A 20,033-nucleotide genomic window follows, 5' to 3' on the forward strand; every position below is an offset into this window, starting at 1 on the left:
CAACCAGGTTTTCCGGACAACAGCCTAAAATGATATGGTCGATGCACAGGAGCCAAAACTCGACTCCAGACGCCATTTTTAAATTTAAGATGGAAACTTCCGGTTTCTAATACGGATGTTTCCGGGACCAGAATGACGGCCAGAGACCAGAAAATGTCTTCAAATGCCATTTTAAAATCCAAGATGGCGATTTCCGGTTTCTGAAAACAGCGAAAGTTGACCAAATAGCACCCTATATGAGTATTTCCGAAATCGTAATGATGCACTGAAGCCACAGATCGACCTCAGACAACATTTTGAATGGTAAAATGATAACTTCCAGTTTCTGGAAAATAGCCAAAAATGGCCGATTTCCACCCAAAATGATTATATCCAGAACCTGATCAAGGGATGCCCGCAAGGAGGAGTTCTCTCGCCCTTATTATGGTCACTAGTTGTCGACGCACTTCTCAACAAGCTTTCACAGCTTGGATACGAGGTCATTGGATACGCCGATGACATCGTCCTCATCGTCAGAGGTAAAGATGACGCAACTCTGTCGAGCCGAATGCAAACGGCTCTGAATACCACCATGTCATGGTGTTTATAGGAGGGTCTAAACATAAACCCCTTAAAAACAGTCCTAATTCCATTCTCCATCACTCCTCCAATACTGAATGGAGTTAGACTGGGCTTCAGCAATGAAGTCAAATATCTCGGAATTGTTCTGGACAAGAAACTGAACTGGTCTGCACAACTGGATCATGCCGCTAAGAAAGCGATCTCAGTGATCTGGGCCTGCAGAACTCTGTTCGGTAAGACCTGGGGACTGAAACCAGACTTGGCACTCTGGTCCATTGCCCACCAAGATTCACCTATTCTGCCCTAGTGTGGTGGCTTAAGGTGAACGAAGTGACTGCGCAAGCCAAACTCAAAAAAGTTCAAAGACTTGCATGTCTTTCGGTTACCAGCGCTATTTGAACAACTCCAACTACTGCCATGGAAGCTATGCTTTGCCTACTACCTCTACATCTTCATGTGAAAAAGGAAGCAGAGCTTGGCGCTCTAAGGTTGCAAAGCAGGAAAACTATACTTGAAGGGGACCAAATCGGCCACCTTCGCATACTTAGGGAGTTTAAACTAACTCTGCTATTAACCACAGTCTCTGACTGGATGGACGTTAGGATCAACATGAATATTCCATATAGAGTGATTGAAACAAACCGCTCTATGTGGAACAATGGAGGCCTAATCTTCCACCTGGCATCGTCAGTTTTTTATACGGACGGCTCGAAAATGGGATCCCTAACGGGATCTGGTATATACGGACCCGGTATCAGGGAAACGTTTTCCCTGGGAAAATGGCCCACCGTTTTTCAAGCAGAGGTATATGCCATATATATCTGCGCAAAAATATGTCTGCAACGCAACTACAGACATGCGAAAATCGGTATATTCTCGGCCAGTCAAGCAGCACTACTAGCACTTAAGTCCGTCAAATGCGCTTCCAAACTTGTTTGGGAATGCATTGAAACTCTACGGGAACTTTCCCGACAGAATTCAGTTTTTCTGTTTTGGGTGCCCGGACACTGCGGAGTCGAGGGTAATGAACACGCTGACTACCTAGCAAGACAGGGATTAGCTCAGCGGTTTGTTGGCCCCGAGCCGTTTCTGGGTACGTCCATTTCCGCTATCGAAAGCGAACTACTAACTTGGGAAGGGCTAGAAATAGTATCCCAATGGCAACAAGCACAGGGTTGTAGACAAGCTAAACAGTTTATCTATCCGAACCCTGGAACCGCCAGAAACCTACTTAGTCTAAATCATAGTGACCTACGGATAATCACGGGACTCCTCACCGGAGACTGTCCCGCTTCTTATCATTTAAAGAAAATCGGCGTAGTGTTGAACGACACCTGCCGATTCTGCAAATCTGAACCAGAGAGTTCAGAGCATTTGCTTTGCTCTTGCGAAGCACTTGCTTCCTCTAGGTACAACTTCTTAGGAAGCTACGTTTTAACTCCATACCAAGTGTGGAGCTTTAAAGCCAAACAGGTAATTAGTTTAATCAACTATGTTATACCTAATTGGGGTACAGGTTTACAACAAAACAGTTCTACTCCATCAATGAGTACGAGCAATCCGTAACCTGTGCACAGCAATCGGGGCCCGCCACAAAAGACAATCAGCAAGAATGTCGCAGTGGCATTTCAGTACCCAGTGCCCTTCAGGCATACAGAGAAAAAAATATCCGGAACCTGAATGATACACAGGAGCTAAAATCGACCACAGACACCATTTTGAATTCTAACATGGCGACTTCCGGTTTCTGGAAAACGGCCGAAGATGACCAAATACCACCCAATATGGGTGTTTTTTTAACCAGAATGATACTCAGAGGCCCGAATATGAATATCTCCGGAGCCATGATGATGCAAGAAGCTAAAAATTAACCTGAGACACCATTTTGAATTGTAAGATGGCAACTTCTAGGAAACAGTCGAAAATGACCGAATACTACTCAATATGGATATTTCCGTAATCAAGATGATTTATAGAAGCCAGACATTGAACCTAGACCCCGTTTTGAAATCAGAGATGACCACTATCAGTTTCTGGAAAACAACCAAAATAATTGTATACCACCCAATATGGGTCTTTCCGGAATCAGATTGGTGCCAGAAAAACAGCTGAAAATGACCGAATACCACCCAATGTGGATATTTTCAGAATAGAGGTGATGTACAGAAGCCAAAAGTGTTGTCATTCCGATAAAACCAATGATATCAAACGATTTTCTTTGACCTTTTTTTTTTTTTGATCTTTTGACCTTATTTATGGCCGATTCGTCGTGCATTTGAAGACTATAAATAAATCGCAAGGAATCAATGAATTTGGAATGTTCAAAATTATTTAATAAAAAACAAAACTGGGCGGGACTTTTCCTTGAAATTCTGAACTCAAAAATATATCAGGAAACATAGCATAAGACAAAAGGCAATCACTATAGACATGAATACAGTCGAAAGGAGCGGTCATGTAAGAGATCTGAGAATTATGCTCGACTCCAAATTAACCCTCGTTGACCATTAACAGTTAAACAATAAGCTCGGATTTATTTAAAGATTCAGTTTGCACTTCAAAGGTACATCCACAATTAAAACATACGCTGCACCCGTCGAGAGATAATCATATTGAATATTGTAGCATAGTCTGGTCACCATATCATGATACACATATAAACCGTATCGAATCAGCACAAAAGTAAGTTTATCATATGCTCTACGAAAGCTAGGTTGGACCATTCTACCTTTACCTTCTTATGAGTCACGTTGTATATAAATAAATTTGGATGGACTTCAAAAGCGCCGAGAGTTTTTAATGGTAGCTCTTTTAAACTAAACTCTTATAAAGTAAACAGAAGTCTTGGCGAATTGGAACTCACATGCTTACATGCAATCCATTCGTTCTCTAAGAAAGAGACACTTGTTTTACAACAGTATCCATGAGTAAAACAAACCTCTGAATAGAATAATGCCATTTTATAACCAATATTGTGAATCAATTGATGTAACAATAAAGGAAACTAACCTTATGAGAATATTTTGTTCAAGACTAGTAAATTAATATTTTTCAAGGTTAGTAAGTTAAAAATGATGTTATTATGGTCTACTGATGATTGATGACAAATAAATTGAAATAAATCTTGCCAAAAAAGTTTCTCTTATGACAGCTATAGTAGCACAATTGGGTTGTTTAGCTATTCACGGATTTCAGATTTTTATATATCATCTGAAAGAGTGTAATTTTCTGATCAAAACGTGATTTTTTGAAACTTTATATCATTATCCTTCGATTTTTTAAATGAAGAATAAAAATTCGCTCTAAATCGCTACGATGACAGTTGGTATGCGGGCGAACTGTCATTGTACCGATTTCGAGCAGATTTCGAGCAGTTTTAAATCGTGATTTAAAAAGCGAAGGACAACGATAGTATTTTTTTTTTAAATCACGTTTACTTAGAAAATGCATATCTTTCAGATGATATAAAAATCTGATATAGCTAAACAACCCAATTAGCGTAATAGTAAGGGTGAGAAAACCATTCACACGTGCACGGATAAAGAATAAGCTTATCACCTAATCTCAATAGTGATATTACTAATAATAAATGTGTAGCATACAGCAGACACCCAGGCACAATCAGAATAGATCAACCTTTCTGCGACCTGATAAGCCGATACGAAAAGAAAAACACCAAGACACATAGTACCACCGTTCACGTTAACCCATTATTGACAACGTTTTGTTTTTGTTTATTATCACTATCAATAAAAATTGCTTTTGTTACTGATTCAGTTGAACTCTAGCGTTTGGAGACGGCTATAAGTACACCTCCTCTTCTTTTTCTGTCCATACTAACGGGATCACGGTCGACGTTCATGGTGGACGTTCTTGATTGTGAAGTTGGATTTCATGAAAAAGTATCGGTTGCGTTTAATGAAAAGAGCGTTCCGAAGCTTGAACTCAACAGAAACTATTTGGGATCATTTTTAAATGTCACACTTTTCGGTTCTTGTTCATTTTGCGTATTTCATAATTACATCCACTTTGCAAAACTTGGATGTTTAATATGTCCTCACAAATGTAAACAAAATACACTGACATTTTTTAAAAATGGCATCAACTAAGAAAACCTGACGTTATCTCGCTGTACGATAACGAGAGTGTACAAACCAATCATAGAAGTGCCGACTCAGATATTTTTACCTTATGGCACAAGTGCCAAAATATGGAGAGAAAAAACTCCTAAGACCGATCTCACCAGTCTAAACAAACGTCACCCAAGGAGTCGTTGTTCCAGAATTGTTTTTCACGAATATGATAATCGCCTTGCCAAACACATGCAGCATTTCTGCAGTGTCCGGATTCGAACGAGTTTGCTACATGACAATCGACTCTACTGCCCGTGAAACGAACCTCCAAAAAGACTGCTGTGAAATATTCCGAACTGTCACGTGCAAATGTTAGCATTGTATTCAACTAAAGATAAGGTTATCAGAGTGCTTAGCGCCGGAACTCCTCTAGTGGGCACGACCTCTTATTGCTTTATCTGTTTAATTAACATCATTAATGAAAAACACGCATTAATTCACCTATTGGTGTGATCTCATATTCAAGTGACGAATTTCGCGCCAACTCGGTTTAGAGGCTGAGGTCCAGTATGGCCATGAACTCCCAGAGATAGAGCTTTTTTTCATTCTTTATTAAACACATAATGCTTATACTTGTGTCCAACTGTTTACGGAAAAAGTCCATGAGATTGGCGGAGACACAAACAAAAATGCAGAAAATGCTCAGCTCGTTGACCTCTTAAAAACTTCGTTTTTCACAGCGATTACTACACTTTTCTGGCAGAGATGTCTTAATATTCATTTCATATCAAGATTATACATCGGTAAATATTTTTAGTGGCCCATTTTCCCTAGCATACTTATTAACCGAGTTGAATGAACCTTATGTTTACCATCACTCGCGTGGTTCACTGGCAGCCGTACTCACTGTGTCAAATTCTGCGAATACTTTTAAATCTTCCTTCCAAACAGCTCAGCGTACGCGCTGTTCGTTCCGATTATGGTGCGCCAGTTCCACTTCTACTATCTCGTGCAACTCGCGTGCCAGTAGCCTGCAGTGAACCTCTAACAAGAGATAAACCTCCGTTGCGTTTGCCGCATAAGGATCACGAGACAATCAACTAAACAGAGCGCAGACAAATCGTGAACTGAATCAGTGCCTTCAATGGGGCACTTTAAATTAATCTTTAAAAACGATAAAACGACTGGAACGATACAATTCAAATAGCTTCCCAATAAGTATTGGTCGCAGTCATGCCTCCACGTGCGTCTCCGAAAATTCTACCGCCGCCGCCTGTCGTGTCTATTGGTTATCGCACACTGATTAACACAACCGGCTGTTCGTGGATCAGTAAGGCAAACTATACCTGAACGCGTCAGATGTTTTCGAGTGTCTCCTCGCAGCCACTAAGATCGTTGTCTCCTGGTCAAGGAAGCACACGCAAACCGATATCGTTCTATTTAGCGGCCCCAACAACCGAAACACCGGGCACAACGCATACACAATTTAAATTAATAAATTTATTGTATGGCAAGAACCGATGACGGTCCTGGAAGCGAATCGTTTGAGTCAGTTGCTCTCGTCTTCACCGCGTTCACGATAGTGCGAACTTCTCACTACGTCGTGCGAAACCCGACTGACGAAGCTTGGTTCCGCATATGTACACTTGGAGCAAATATCGGCGTTCTGAAAAGCTAACGATGCATGCTTTCGTCGATCTACTTCTTCGCGCGGTCCCTAGAGCGGGAGAGCCTGTTCACACTGATGTGGACCAGTTTGAAGGAGTCCGGTTAGTGTGTGGCGCAGTAGGCCGCATTCTGCGGCTCGATTCTTGACCACTTCGAAAGGAAAATCCCTTGCCGGTAGGTCAGGATTGGAGTAAAACGCGATCGAGACACAGCTTAAGCGTTAAATTCTCCGCTGGTCTAGCTTATTTTTAAGAAGAGAGTCGTCTCACTTTTCATAGGTTCAGTATCGATCGTTGCAGAGTTAATGTTGCAATAGTTTCGCACTAGGTTCAGAGCAGTAAGAGGTAATGTGCATTATTGAGAGTGAGCGCGTAAACAACTCCGTGGGAATAAATTTAAATTATACCTGTCACCTGTTTCAATAGTATAGAAAGCACACAATATCATATTTATGGGTTGCAATAAACTTTTACACGTGCATCTGAAGCTTGGCGCGTAGGTAATCGTTGTTGGTTGGTTTAGTGGAATTGACGATAGTAGAATGTGTGTAAGAGGTGGTTACAGGGTGGCTTACAGCTATTGCGTTGTACGCCAAATACGATCCGAAGAAATGTTTACTTCTATTACGAAGAACTCTACCAAAACATATTAAAAAGGTCAGTAAATTCTTGCTTGTAGTTATGGAGCAGAAATGTAAGCCTGTCCGGCTTCAATACAGTAAAGTTTACTGCCAAAACGTTAGTGGACTTAGAGGTCTAGACCGATGAAACGATTGGTATTAATTATTCCACCTACTCGTACTGTCAAACAGTCGAATTCCACATTGAAAAGTTTTTTGATGTCAAAAGATTTTCAGCCCAGTGGAATCTAGAAATATTGAGATGAACAAGTGTCTTCTAAATAGACCCCAAATTATGACACCAATTGATACGGGAAAAGGCTTTTATCGATCCTCAAACAAGCTGTCGTCTTAAATTGATTTTCACCTCCCAATAATACGCAATAATTGGAGCTAATTTTTAAAATACGCATAGCAGTTGTGCCTAGCGCTTAGTATGAAGTTAATTGCTTTGGTAAGTTTAGAATCTATATGTAGAACCTGCTGTTCTTGCAGCTCTAGTTTTAAACATTAAATTAGAATTTTTCAAAGTGAAAAAAAAACTAGTTGCGACATTGTACCATTATGGTAATATAGATTGAACCTATTGCCTTTTTTGACACCATTAATAGACGTGTCTAGGTTCTGAAAATGTTGAACCTGTAGGTGGTAAACCAGGGGTTTATTAGAAAGTGTACAGGTATAACATATCAAATCATCAACGTCCCTTGGAGTACACGCGATAGTTTCCTGAGGTAGTAATATGTCTATCTCGCTTTATCTTTAGCTACGAAATTCTTCGTTCGAAACGGTTTATCACAGCCTTCAGATTTATGTGTAGCTAAGTACATACTAGAAGATATATGTGTAATTTTGTGAAGTGCTATTCAAGGTCAATCATAATTTATCTTGAGATTGATGGGATTTTATTTTATTTATATTTATATTTTATTTATATTTATATTTATTTTATGCCGATTATCGATCCAGTGCCGAATCCAGAATGCATCGCCATGTCACTCGGTCTTGGGCTGCAATCCTCCAGTCACCTTTAACATTTGTATATTGTATATATATGTATATATATTTGTATCCGCCATATATGTATATATATTTGTATCCGCTGGTACACTTCATGGTTGATGCGTCTACTCGAAACACCATTCTCTAGTTTGACTGATAACTCACCGGATATCCTGACGCATGATGTGGAACCGTCAAGAATGCAAAAAACCATGTTCGAGCACAATCCGTTACAACTCATTCTTCTCAACTGAGTCGTACGCTGCCCTGAAGTTAATGAATAGTCGAGGAGTCTGCAAGTTGCATTCTCAAAACTTATCAAGGATTTGTCGCAAGGTGAACATTTGGTCCATAGTAGCGCGTCCCTCTCGAAAACCACTTTGGTATTCCAACAAAAGTTTTCAGCAATGGCGTCAGTCTTTGGAGCAGGATGCGGGAGAGAATTTGTACACGGTATTAAAATCAGTTATGTCTCGATAATTACTACAGTCCAGGTGGCGGCCTTTATGCCTGATTTACATCTGATTTGATGGATGGTCCGATACAGTTGTTTGTTCCCGATTTTGAAATGTTCAGCAGGAAGGCCGTCCTTCCAAGCTGTTTTGAACTTTCTTAGCTTTTCAACAGCTTTCTTCACCTCGCCTATCATATCCTGCTCCTTTCAGCGCCACCGACTTCCTCACCGTTTAACAGCAATATTAAAAAATAAATATTAATAAAATATTGTTTCCAACTTTTTTCTACCAATAACAGGCGGAAGAAGTCTTCCTGCCTGTACATTTTTTCCTGAAGGGGTTTCCACATCAAATTGCATCACGGAAAAAACGCACAATGGGGCGAATAGAAACACTCATCAGTCGAGTGCGTTTTTCTTGTTCTGATGAAAGATTTGAATTTTACTCTGAAGAAAAAAAACAATTACATCATCGTTATTGATATGAGATGCAAAAAAACATGATGCAAAAAGACATGAAGTAAACATGTATGCCATCTTATTTTATGAATATGTCCCAACAGAATCCTCATTAGGAACGGAAGAACTCGGAGTTGAGTCAAGCATTTCTACCGATTCAGGGTCTTCTTGTACTTTGTCTAGAAACGGCGTCCAGTAACACTTTGTGCTGGTAGAACTCATGGGCCGTTTCTTTGGGGTTTCGGGTTTGTCAATTCATGTAATCATGTCAGACATCACTCAGTAAATAAATCAAATTTTTGTGAAGTTTTTTGGCTAATAACTTGGTTGTCTGCTGGATTGGCTTTCGATGGTAGCTGAGAAAGATGATTCCATATTTCGTGGCAGCTTGACGAAGGGACAGTTTTTTCTGTATGATATTCTTGCGGTTTACATCAGACAGAGGGAATCCGGTTTTTTGTTTCTTTTTTGGGTCTTTTTGTTCGTAAGTCCTGACCAAACGAGCAGAGAATGTACAAAACCTGGTTCAGACATCATTTTACATGGAAAATGTGATTGCATTTCTCAAATTTTTGATTTTGTGTGAAAATATTCACTATGGCGTTGTTTCTATTCGCCCCGTAAATTTGCCAACCGGGAGTTTTCCTTGAAATCTAAGCAAAAGGTTGATAAATACCTTAGGGCATTCCTCAAATTCATAGCATAGCATAGCATATTTGATCGCCCGTGTGTTGCCCGCGATTGACCAGAATCAGCTGAAATTGCACAAAGAACCGTCAAAATGGTGCCTAGGAGTAGCAAGCCATTTTCAGTGTACAATTCCTGGTGATCTTTCTTTTCACTGGTCAATAACGTAGCTGGCCACGCCCAATGCAGATCAATAGAGGAAGGGATATCGGGAGTGTTAATTTAATACTTGTTGCTGTTAGAGACCGAGGAATCCTCTGCATCATCCACAAGTATCAAAGGAAGCAATTAGTGTTAGTGGAAAATAATTGATCTGGATCCATCGAGGTTGATGGTGCGATCTTTTCTACACAAATTCGCGCACGATATGGTTACTTCTCGGTCTCTGGGCAACCGGCCACCAGGAGACGATATAAATAGAACCGCGCCACGATCTAGTTAGGGACCATACCTAAATGACGTAGCATTTATGGGGGGAGGGGGGATATCAACATTTTGTGACAAACTGTGACAAGGGTGGAGGGCGGGTGGTAGTAAAATCGACGTAGCATTTTTTTAAAGACTGATTTTTTTGCAGGAAAAATGTATTCTAAAAATACACTAAAACATAGCACAAAGTATTGCAGCGAGATCTGTCGAAATGTTTTTATCTGTGGCATTCTGAAATCTTCTAAAAGCTCTGCTACATAAACAATCACTTGGATTTCCAAACACACAATCTGTTTTGAATACAAAAATCGTTGCTTTTTTGTGGCTTTTAATAGTGAAAATTACAAGATACTCGTTTCATTTCCGGAATAGTTTCTGTGTTTTCTGCAGACATGGATCATACTAAGTTGTTTAAACATCTTTACTCCTTGTACCGAAACACAAGCCCTTCAAAGCAGAAGATGCAGTCACGAGTCTATAAGTTGTAAATAAATTGAATTAGACAAGTATTTTTTGTATGTATGTTTCTACAGTCGGGTTTATTCCACGTTATTCAAAAATCCGCGTAAAGTGAACCAGCAAGAAGGGCTTAAAAAATCCGAGACGCTCTAGAACCAGTATTTAAAATGGTCCTCTTTGACGGTCATTCCGGATCATTCGGAGGGCGGTGGGTATTTTTTGGACTAAGTCTTCTACTAGATAAACACTCAAACGTTTCTGGTTCCAAACCCACGTTAATTCGAAAATTCGCGAAAAAGTTTTTGAAATAGCGCGGTATCGCGTAAAAAACCGCGTTAATTCAAATATCCGCGTAAAAAACCACGTTAATTAAAAAATCCGCGTAAAAAAACCTCGTAAAAAAATCCGCGTAAAAAACCTGACTGCACGTATTTCTGTACGTTTTTTCAGAAGCGGAGAAGGGGGGGGGTATTCGAATGCTTCGTTTTTTTTTCAGAGGGGGTTTAGGTTTTGTGACCAAATGCTACGAGGGGGGAGGGGGCTTAAAATCATTAAAAAATTCTACGTCATTTAAGTATGTTCCCTTATCTTCGGCATCCTACCAATCGTTAACCAAACTTCGCTGTAAATGCCGTGAACTTGATTCAAATTTACCTAGAAACGAATGGATTTCGTAAAACGCAACAACCGCACGCCGAACGCAAACTACGCAAACTACTGGTACCAGCTCAAATAACCGATAGAGCGCTGTATTAAGATGGTCACACTGAGCGCAGTCAAAATACCGCGCGCGAAACTGAACTGCCTTCTCCGAAAGCTAACAAGAGCGTGCCGACCACTGGTTAACGAAAAATCCAAAACACCCGCTTCATTAAAGAGAAAAAAAGGAAGAAAGGGAACCGGCAAAACAGGAATAGATTTGGCATCCATGCAGGGTTTGTCTTTGTCGCGATTGAATAATTACGATGTTTATCGAACGAACGAAACCTACTCTGAATCGTAGCGTGCTCAAAAGAACCAACGGGCATACAGTCTCCGAAATAATGATTTGGTGCATCTCGGAAATCACAATACACCGATAATCCTTAGATAAGCAAAGCTCACCAAGGCCGAAGACACGTTTACACCGGAGCATTATGTACGACCGCTGTTAGGGCATTCCTCAAATTCATTATAAAAACTCTAAACGCTTTACCAACGACCCAGTACAGCACAGAAACAAGCTCAAAGTTGAACAAAATGGCTTACATAGGCAAAGTTTTTGGCACCTGGAAATGCTCTGAACTCGAGCCTCCATTTTGAATTTTTTTTAACAAACTGACAGTAGTGCTTCCAAACCATAAATGAGTTTGAAGAATTTGCTTACAATTACAATATGTAATTGAACTATTCGAGAAATTTTTTTTACATGAATCGCGTCGTTTTAACCAAATCTTTCGCTATGTGGTAAGCGTGTGTGTATGGTGTATGTAGGAAAGAAATACGCCGTCTAGTCTAGTCTACACTAACACAGCCATTGCACCATTCAAAAAAAATGGTTTCCATGCATTTTTCTTATCAACGACCAGGCCTACTGTGTAGCGCAACATAATCTACTATGGAATTCCGTAACGCTTGATCTTATTGATATTATTCCCTCAGTCTTTTAGGTGTACAGAACATTTTGAATCGTTCTAAATCAAAAATAATAAGCGGTGACATGTAGGTTTTTTAACATGAAAATGTTCGTTGATGTTCAGGAAAGACATTTGAGAAACAATAATAGTTGTCTAAATACTAAAAATTGAGATATTATTCACAAAACTACGTAAAACATGCAAAATTATGACTTTCTGTGCTAAATTTGCCTCTAAATCAAAATTCAAAGCTATGATATGTAATTGTTCTACATTGAAATGTTTGTTAATGTTCAGGAAAAACATTTGAGGAAAATAATGGGTATCTCTTTGCTAAAAGTTGAGATATTACTTCGAAAACTACGTATGTTTGAAGATGATTTTCTGTAAACAGAAAAACACATTAAAATACTCTTTTTTATTTTTTATACATATAAAATACATGCATACATGCAAAATTTTGACTTTTTAAGCATGAGCTCAATTCGCATGTAAATTTTTTTTTTCTTTCAATAAAATGTTCGTTGTTCCTTTCAACATCTACAAATATTTTCTAGTAGAGGAATTTATGTTTTAATTTGGTGCGAGTCGAGCAGAAAAAAATAACATTTTTGATGTTTTCGTAGTTTTGTGAATAGTAACACATTACGAGATTCGAAATACTTTTTTACTTTTACCAGAACTAGATTTTGGGACATTTGGCTGGTAGAAAGGCCGCATTTCATTGGTTTAATCTTTTTTTTTTAATTTCCACGTAGTTATGTGGATTAAAACGTTAACTTCTTCTCAGACGTGATCCTTGGATACCAACAAACATTTTCGTTATAAAAATTCACATGTTATCTCTTTGAATATGATTATAGAAGAGAACTAAGCATGAATGGTCACGCTAAATTCTTCTTACGTTGATTTCTTTCTTCTAAAAGTTACATAAAAAGAGGTTTTACTGTGAACGATTGACGAATATCCGGTTATCACCCGAGTGTGGTATATTCGGAACTGGGATGACCCCACATAACATTTTCCAAAATAACGACTTCTGGTTTCAGGAAAATAATCTAAAGTGGTATTTGGCCAACCATTCAATACTTCCGAACTCCATACGTCATTTTGAAATCCGAAATGGCGATTTCCTGTTTCTGTAAAACATCCCCAAATCACAAAATACAATCCAATATGGGTATTTCCGTTCTATGCGTTCTCAGAATGTTAAAGTACTTTAAGGGATGTTGGACGTATAAGATGTGAAATATTTTTGAAGTGAGTTGTGCTAATAATGCAATGAATTATAAAAAATGATTCCTAATTTTCAAACTTTCGATCCCGAGCATCGCCGGGAACGTTCAACTAGTACAATATAATCTAAGAACGGGGACAATCCGTACCAATCGATCCGTATGTAAGAAGTAATATGATTCGTTTGGAGTGACAAAGCTAAGAAAGCACACTCCTTTGTTGACCAATCTCCTTATGTTCGGGTTAAAAAACCAAGGATATAGCGCCTTTACTCGCTTCAACTGTTACGGTTGGAACTTGAGTACTAACTCTAGTTCTAGCATTTTTAGCTTATGGTTATAGCGCCATTATTCGTTCTCTGAAAGGAATATGAATTAGGAAATATATTTGAGTTCAATATATGCTAAGAGTGTGTGTATATTCCCTGTTTCTTAAGCAAAATTAATGGCTCCCTTCGCTTGTGAACGATCACTTGGAACGAACTCACCATCCAGAATTCCGTTCTTGTCGACGTTCGGACCCAAACTGCTATTGGAATCGAAACCAAACATGCTTTGACCTTGAACGCCTGCAGCGACAGCGACGAAATGATGGTGGTCAACCTTTTTGATTTCCAAATTTTTCACTGTTGTCACTGCCACTTTTACTGGAAAGGCTTTTGTTCCAAAGCAACTCGACTCTGATCTAGAAATACTACCAAACGTGGGTCTCTGATGCTACCACGAACGCCTGTTTCTACTATTTCGCTGAAGGTTATTATGCCAGATCGATCTGGGATGGTATTTTTTTTTATTCCTGAAACACTTTAATGACAACACCTCAAGCACGTAACAATAAAACACCATTGCACTGCTGGTAATCAAGAAAATGTACCACGAAGAACATAATTTGCGAATTTTTATAGTAAAATTTAAATCGCGTCAAAAATTTACGTCTATTCGCGATTTTGGCTTGCTGTGATCATGGCGCCAATGTAGTAGATGGGTACTAAAATAAAATATAGAATCTATTGCCCGGAATTTACGTTGTCCCGTTTCGGTCATTGCACTTCCTAGCTGCGACCTTCACATTCAACTTCCGCAGCTCTCTAATCAGGAAACCTACGTTTCGATGAGACTCCTTACATTTCAAATACCAAGATCCCAATAATCGTTGTTTTTTTTTTTTTTTCGAACGCCTAGATTCTTGCCGATTATTCCGTTCCGTATTATTATCTGGATTGTTCGTTGTAATTCACTTTCGATATGCTACCTTACTAGCGCTGCGATACCTAATCTCGCAACGGGGTTGCCGTCTTGAATATAATGACTAAATATAACTGGCGAGGCATCGTATTTCATGATTCAGCCATCCGTTCCGAGTCAGACGCGATTATACTCCGTAAATAAAAATATCGTCAACCTCAGCTTACAATCCTAAATTCCACTATGACTTTAGTTGCCAACTGACGCGAAGATTTTCAAATTGAGGAGCGGGGAGGAATGTGTATATTGGCCTTTGAAAGATAAAAGCTAATACGTATACTGCCCTTCCAAGCATAGTTGTCCCAGCGTGCATAAGATTTGTATAGAACATGGGACTACTATGATTGGAACGGCAGTATAATGAATGATTAATTTTTATACGAATTTCAGCTTATTTTTTTGAGTTTCTAGCCTGCTTTACGTTTACGTTTACGTTTTGGACATATGCCTTCCAGGAGCCTTTTTTTTTGTAAGATTTGGACCACTGCGACCATTGTTTTGATCTTTTGTGGTATTCTAGGAGCCTTACTGGCCCGGAGAAATTTTGCGTTCAGCCGGAGAGCCGAAAAATACCTCCCAGACACGGAGAAGTGGCAATCCTACTTACTAGAGACGTTTTTTTATCCCACAAGCTCACCTCGTTTTGACCTTGCAGCTACCTAACTGCTGTCAAAACCCTTCTTTATTCGCTCGATTTTGACCCAGTATTGAATTGGCGTGCTGCCCGAAGTGAACCGTAAAATTTGTAAAATTCAACCCACTACCGCACGTGCTTAGTTCGAAAACAATTATCTGGCATCTCTTTCTTACTTGCGTCGTAAATCGCGATGTCGTGGTTGAAAATCGTTTTAGAATAATCAATTAAGCCACGATTTTAGTACCTCACAAAGCCGCATTTTAAATTTGGGTATTCAAAATTAAATATATTCTTTCGGCTTTAATGATTCAAAACAAAACGAATCAACGTGAAACTTTCTTCGTTGCTTTCAACAGGTTTTTCTGACCCATCCGAATAACAATTATATTGAAACACGTATGAGCACACCCACGCTTGAAATCACTTTCAGTGATTTCGCGATTTTAGTACAGTAAACCGTGGTGGCGCTAATAACACTATCTCTTTTTTGAATTTGTGATAAAAAGCGCTCGTAGAACTTGGAATTTGTCGGAATATCAACTGATTGTGTTTAACCCGTAAAGACCCGGGACGAAACTTGTTTCTTGAAAATGTTGGAATTTTATGCAAGGGGAATAGTTGCTCTAAGTTTTGGTAAAGGTGCCACCCCTCTGGACCCCTCCCCATTTTCGTGAGACGCAAATATGTTTGTGTTTTTTTCTAATTTTTTAAACAAATTGAGCAAACACTGGGAATTTTCATACGTATCAATTGCTCCATGTCTCAAATCATGTCAGGTGGATGAAATATGGTATGTTCGAGTGAATTTTGGGGTATCTAAATTATTTCAGTACAAAATTACAGAACTACGTATTTTCATAAGAATTCAAATAAGAAAATTGTTCTTCAAATTTTAAGCTCTACATTTTTGAAGTAAGGTCTCTTGAATCAATATGCGATTAAATATTTATTTTAGCATGCAAATATTTTGAGAAAAACGAGTTTAAATTCACAAAAGTACGTATTTTCACGGAAACCTGATTCTCTCAGTCTTCCACAGTAGGTTTCAACTTGGCTCTTCAATTTTCAAGTTCTATATTTCTAGAGTATCGTCTTCTGAATCCAAAGATGCTGAAATATTTATTCTAGCATGCACAAATTTAGAGAAAAACGAGTTTGAAATCACTAAAGTACGAGTTCTTATAAAAACTTGATTTTCTCCAAATCTGTGCATGCTAGAAAAAATCTTTCATCATCTTTCACCAGCATTTTCAAAAAACAAGTTCCGTCCCGGGTCTTTACGGGTTAAATATGTCTACATTACTACTATTCATGCATTTTATGCTATTTAAATAGTGTTTTTCAGGCTAAAATATAAATTGAAAATAAACTGGATTTTGAGCGATACTCAAACTGCGAAACGTGATTTTTTTTTTCGTTTCGAACATGTTGCTAGTTCTTGAGATAATAAAATATTAATACCTACAATGATTTTCATTCGCATTTTTGCAATTTTTTTTTTCAAAAGCAATGTGTTGAGTCCTAATAATCTCAATAGCGTATTACCTATTTCCTTCTTAACGACACATTCTAAGACGTCACATAACATGCAACTTTGGACTATCGGATAGCCATAACCACGTGGACTAGTTTTTAGTGATTTTAGACGCTCTTACTCTCTGTGGACAGTCGTTCAAATGTATTCTAAATGTTAGGTATGAATCTTGTGCATTCACCAATATAAACTGTGCACGTGGAGTGTGAATGGCCCTCAAATGAATTACAATCTATGTAAAAATTTTAGAACATATTTAAACACAGAAGAATTGTTGCTAAAGTTTTAAAGTAGTAACTGGATCTTGCTCAATGCATTCCAGTACTCATTTAAAAAACATCAAACAATTTTGTATACAGAATATTCTTAAAATATTTAAGATGTATTAAAAAAAAGTGATCAAAGTTACCCCAGTTTACGGTACCTCATTTTAATTTTTAATGTGGGTATCCAAAATTAAATTTCTTCTCTCGCCTACCATCTTACGCAGCTTTTTCGAAGCAAAACTAATCAACGTGAAACTTTCACCGTCGAAAGATACAGGTTTTCCTAATAATGATCGCTGCTATAGAATAATCGACGAAGATCAGTGTGATATATGCGAACCACTGAAGTACGACAAAAAATATATTAAGTAACGCAAAATTGATTTTCCCGTCATTAACATACGTGATATACTGAAAGATTTTCGGCTAAATATATTTATCAAGAAGCATACTTGATTACAGACGACATTATTGGAAGGAGTTCCCAAGAGAAAACCTGTTCAACAACTCAACATGCTGACTTACTGCCATTGCTGGAAAATGTGCATGTGAATGCCATGAATTTTTTTTTTTTCTTCTGCAATACCCATATGTATCATATGATATATGAACGACAACGTGTTTTGAGAAACCAAACAACTTGAAAGGTGTTGTGATAAGTTCAATCTCAGTAGAAGCTGCACTACATACAGAGGTACGATCACCGGTAAAAGTGAGCTGTTAATAATCAGGCCAATAGTAACTGTTTTTTCTGAGTTGAGTTAATTTTAAACAAAAAAAAAAATTACTGCGCAGCTCTAATTATAATACTGATATCAATAATCAGTCCAGTTGACCAGATAGCATAGTTCAAAAGGCAGATAGTATAGTTCAAAAATTCAATAGAATTAAACCCAAAACAATCTATTGCTACGTCATGTAACCTACTGTGAATTGTATGGGACAATGATAAGACCAAGCAATATGCCAAAATTCACGTGACATGAAATTAGCACGCGTTGGTGTCGGCCGGCAATGCTATTGTATTCGAAAGGTTACTTTTAATCATTGAGAGTCCAATAACCGACGCTCGGGGATTCTAACAAACAATTCAACGGTACTTTGCGTAGTGTACGACATGAATTTCGAATGTGCACACCGTGGTTACGTGACTTGTGTCGTTGTTCAGCCAAGCCAGCTCAAATTGATGCTTCATTTTTATCAAAGTTTATTTCTCGAGACTGGGTAATTTTTAGTTCATCTGGTTGTTCACATTTTTAACTATTTCGTAAACGTTAGATTATTTAACCGATCATATGATTAAGTCGGTAAGATGCAGACACAGATTTATTACCCAATGCACACAAGTACTGGTTTCTTCATAGTTACATCTTAAAACCACTGTCATTTGATTCAGTAAATGTGCACAGTCGCTGTGACAGTCGGTAAGCTGTTATGTATATGTACTTTTGCACGGATCGATCAATATCGTAATTAATAATAGCGGCACAGGGTGACCGCCACTGCTTGACTTACATGCCGCAATTAGTGTTATCTTGTCGGTACGTTTGCGAAGAGCCGCCAGTGATGGTCAGTCATGCGTTCCACAACGTTCTTTTTTTATCTCAAATCCTATCTGTCTTTCGTACACGTGAAAACAACACTAAGGCTTCGTAATTTATTTTAACTGTTTTTGTTGCCGTTATCAGTCGAGTCATTAAAGTCGTATTAAAACACAAGTAAATATAAAAACAATGTTGTGATGTTCCTGGTTATACAGGTTTTTACTATAAGTGTGTCAATTATGTTTGCTCCAGTCTCAGCTAGATATGGCGAACCGTCGTCAAAAATCCAGTTTTGGCTTTGTAGAATTCGGTAATTTTACATTTTTAGAGCATGTTATCACTCATACCTATTTTGGAACCACTTCGCACAGCCAGTGTTTTACTGTATTCAGAAGTGACAACGTACTTTTAGGAAGAATCTTTGTTTAAAAATTGAACCGTGGTTTTGGGCGAGCAAATTTGAGCTGTTGTTTGAGTTGGTAAGCGTCGCTAAAAATTGATCTCCGAAAAGTTAATTATCAAAAAACAATTGTTCTTCTTTCATTAAACTTTTTGGCGATTCTCTTTTAGAGGGCCACACCGAAATTGGTATTCTTATCTAATTGAAACTGTTGAAAGTAAGCATCTGTAAACAGTTTTAATTAGAATGACAATTTCAGTGCCGTTATGTAGACTTTTCTGTTCACTTATCTGCCGGTACCCGCATAACTGTCCCATACTGATTTTGGTCACTTTTTAGTTATCATCGGGAATCGACTCAATTGTTATCATATTTTCTGGAAAAAAAAGGAAAATTGATACTTTTGTATGGGAAAACATGGGAAAAATACCAAGTTGTTTTTGTCCCATATTGAAAGTACCCGCATTACAGTCCTACTGCATAGTGATACAAACTGCAAACGTATAATTTTGCTCCAGATTAGTGTATATCGGATTATTTTAGGCATATAGAAGTATGTCATTTAATTAACTAGACTAGTGTTGTTTTTCTGTAGTACAATCTACGTTGCCAATGATACTGCCGGTTGCTGGTTGAATTTATATGTGATGGGACAAAATATGCGAATACTTTTTAAAAGGAACCCGCATATTTTGTCCCATTTTGTCTTTTTTTCAAGTTATATAACGTAAAACCAATTCCATCCATGGTTTTTTGCTCTCAACGATAAACTTGTAGTGCCATGAAACTGTTATGGTCATTGGTTCTGGATGTAATTGCTGGAAATCCGAAAATTCACGGATAACATTGAATCGCCGTTTTCCCAACATGTTGTTTTTCATTATGGGACAGTTATCCGGGTACCGGCAGTTATGTTATATGTCTGCTAGCGTCTTTTATATTTTAATTTTAATGACTGCAGTGCTCTAATGAAATTACGCCTTACCTGTTAGTTGATGTCTGCAATAAATTAAATCACGTCACGTTCCAAATTCTCCCGTACTTGTCATCCGTAAATAGCAACTGAATTCCACCAGCTGCACTTCTTGAATCCGAGCGAATGAAACTCGGGAGTTCCACTCGGTCGATTTTATTTTTTGTTTTTT

At 38.3% G+C, this 20,033-nt stretch overlaps 1 protein-coding gene across 3 annotated transcripts in view; it reads right to left on the reverse strand.

Annotated features, from left to right (window-relative positions):
• Nucleotides 1–20,006, reverse strand: part of LOC129719488 (arylsulfatase B-like) — a 28,100-nt gene extending 8,094 nt beyond the window's left edge. Inside the window, exon 1 of one of the 3 annotated variants that reach the window (XM_055670862.1) lies at nt 19,874–20,006. The gene's annotated coding sequence lies outside the window, so the exon portion shown is untranslated. Of the gene's footprint in view, nt 1–5,541; nt 6,238–19,873 lie in introns of those variants that run through there. The other 2 variants (XM_055670861.1, XM_055670860.1) reach the window with 2 other exon arrangements.
• Nucleotides 20,007–20,033: the final 27 nt, after the last annotated feature.

The sequence above is a fragment of the Wyeomyia smithii genome, chromosome 2 (genome assembly GCF_029784165.1).
Source record: "Wyeomyia smithii strain HCP4-BCI-WySm-NY-G18 chromosome 2, ASM2978416v1, whole genome shotgun sequence".
In the NCBI taxonomy this organism is placed as follows: Eukaryota; Metazoa; Arthropoda; class Insecta; order Diptera; family Culicidae; genus Wyeomyia; species Wyeomyia smithii.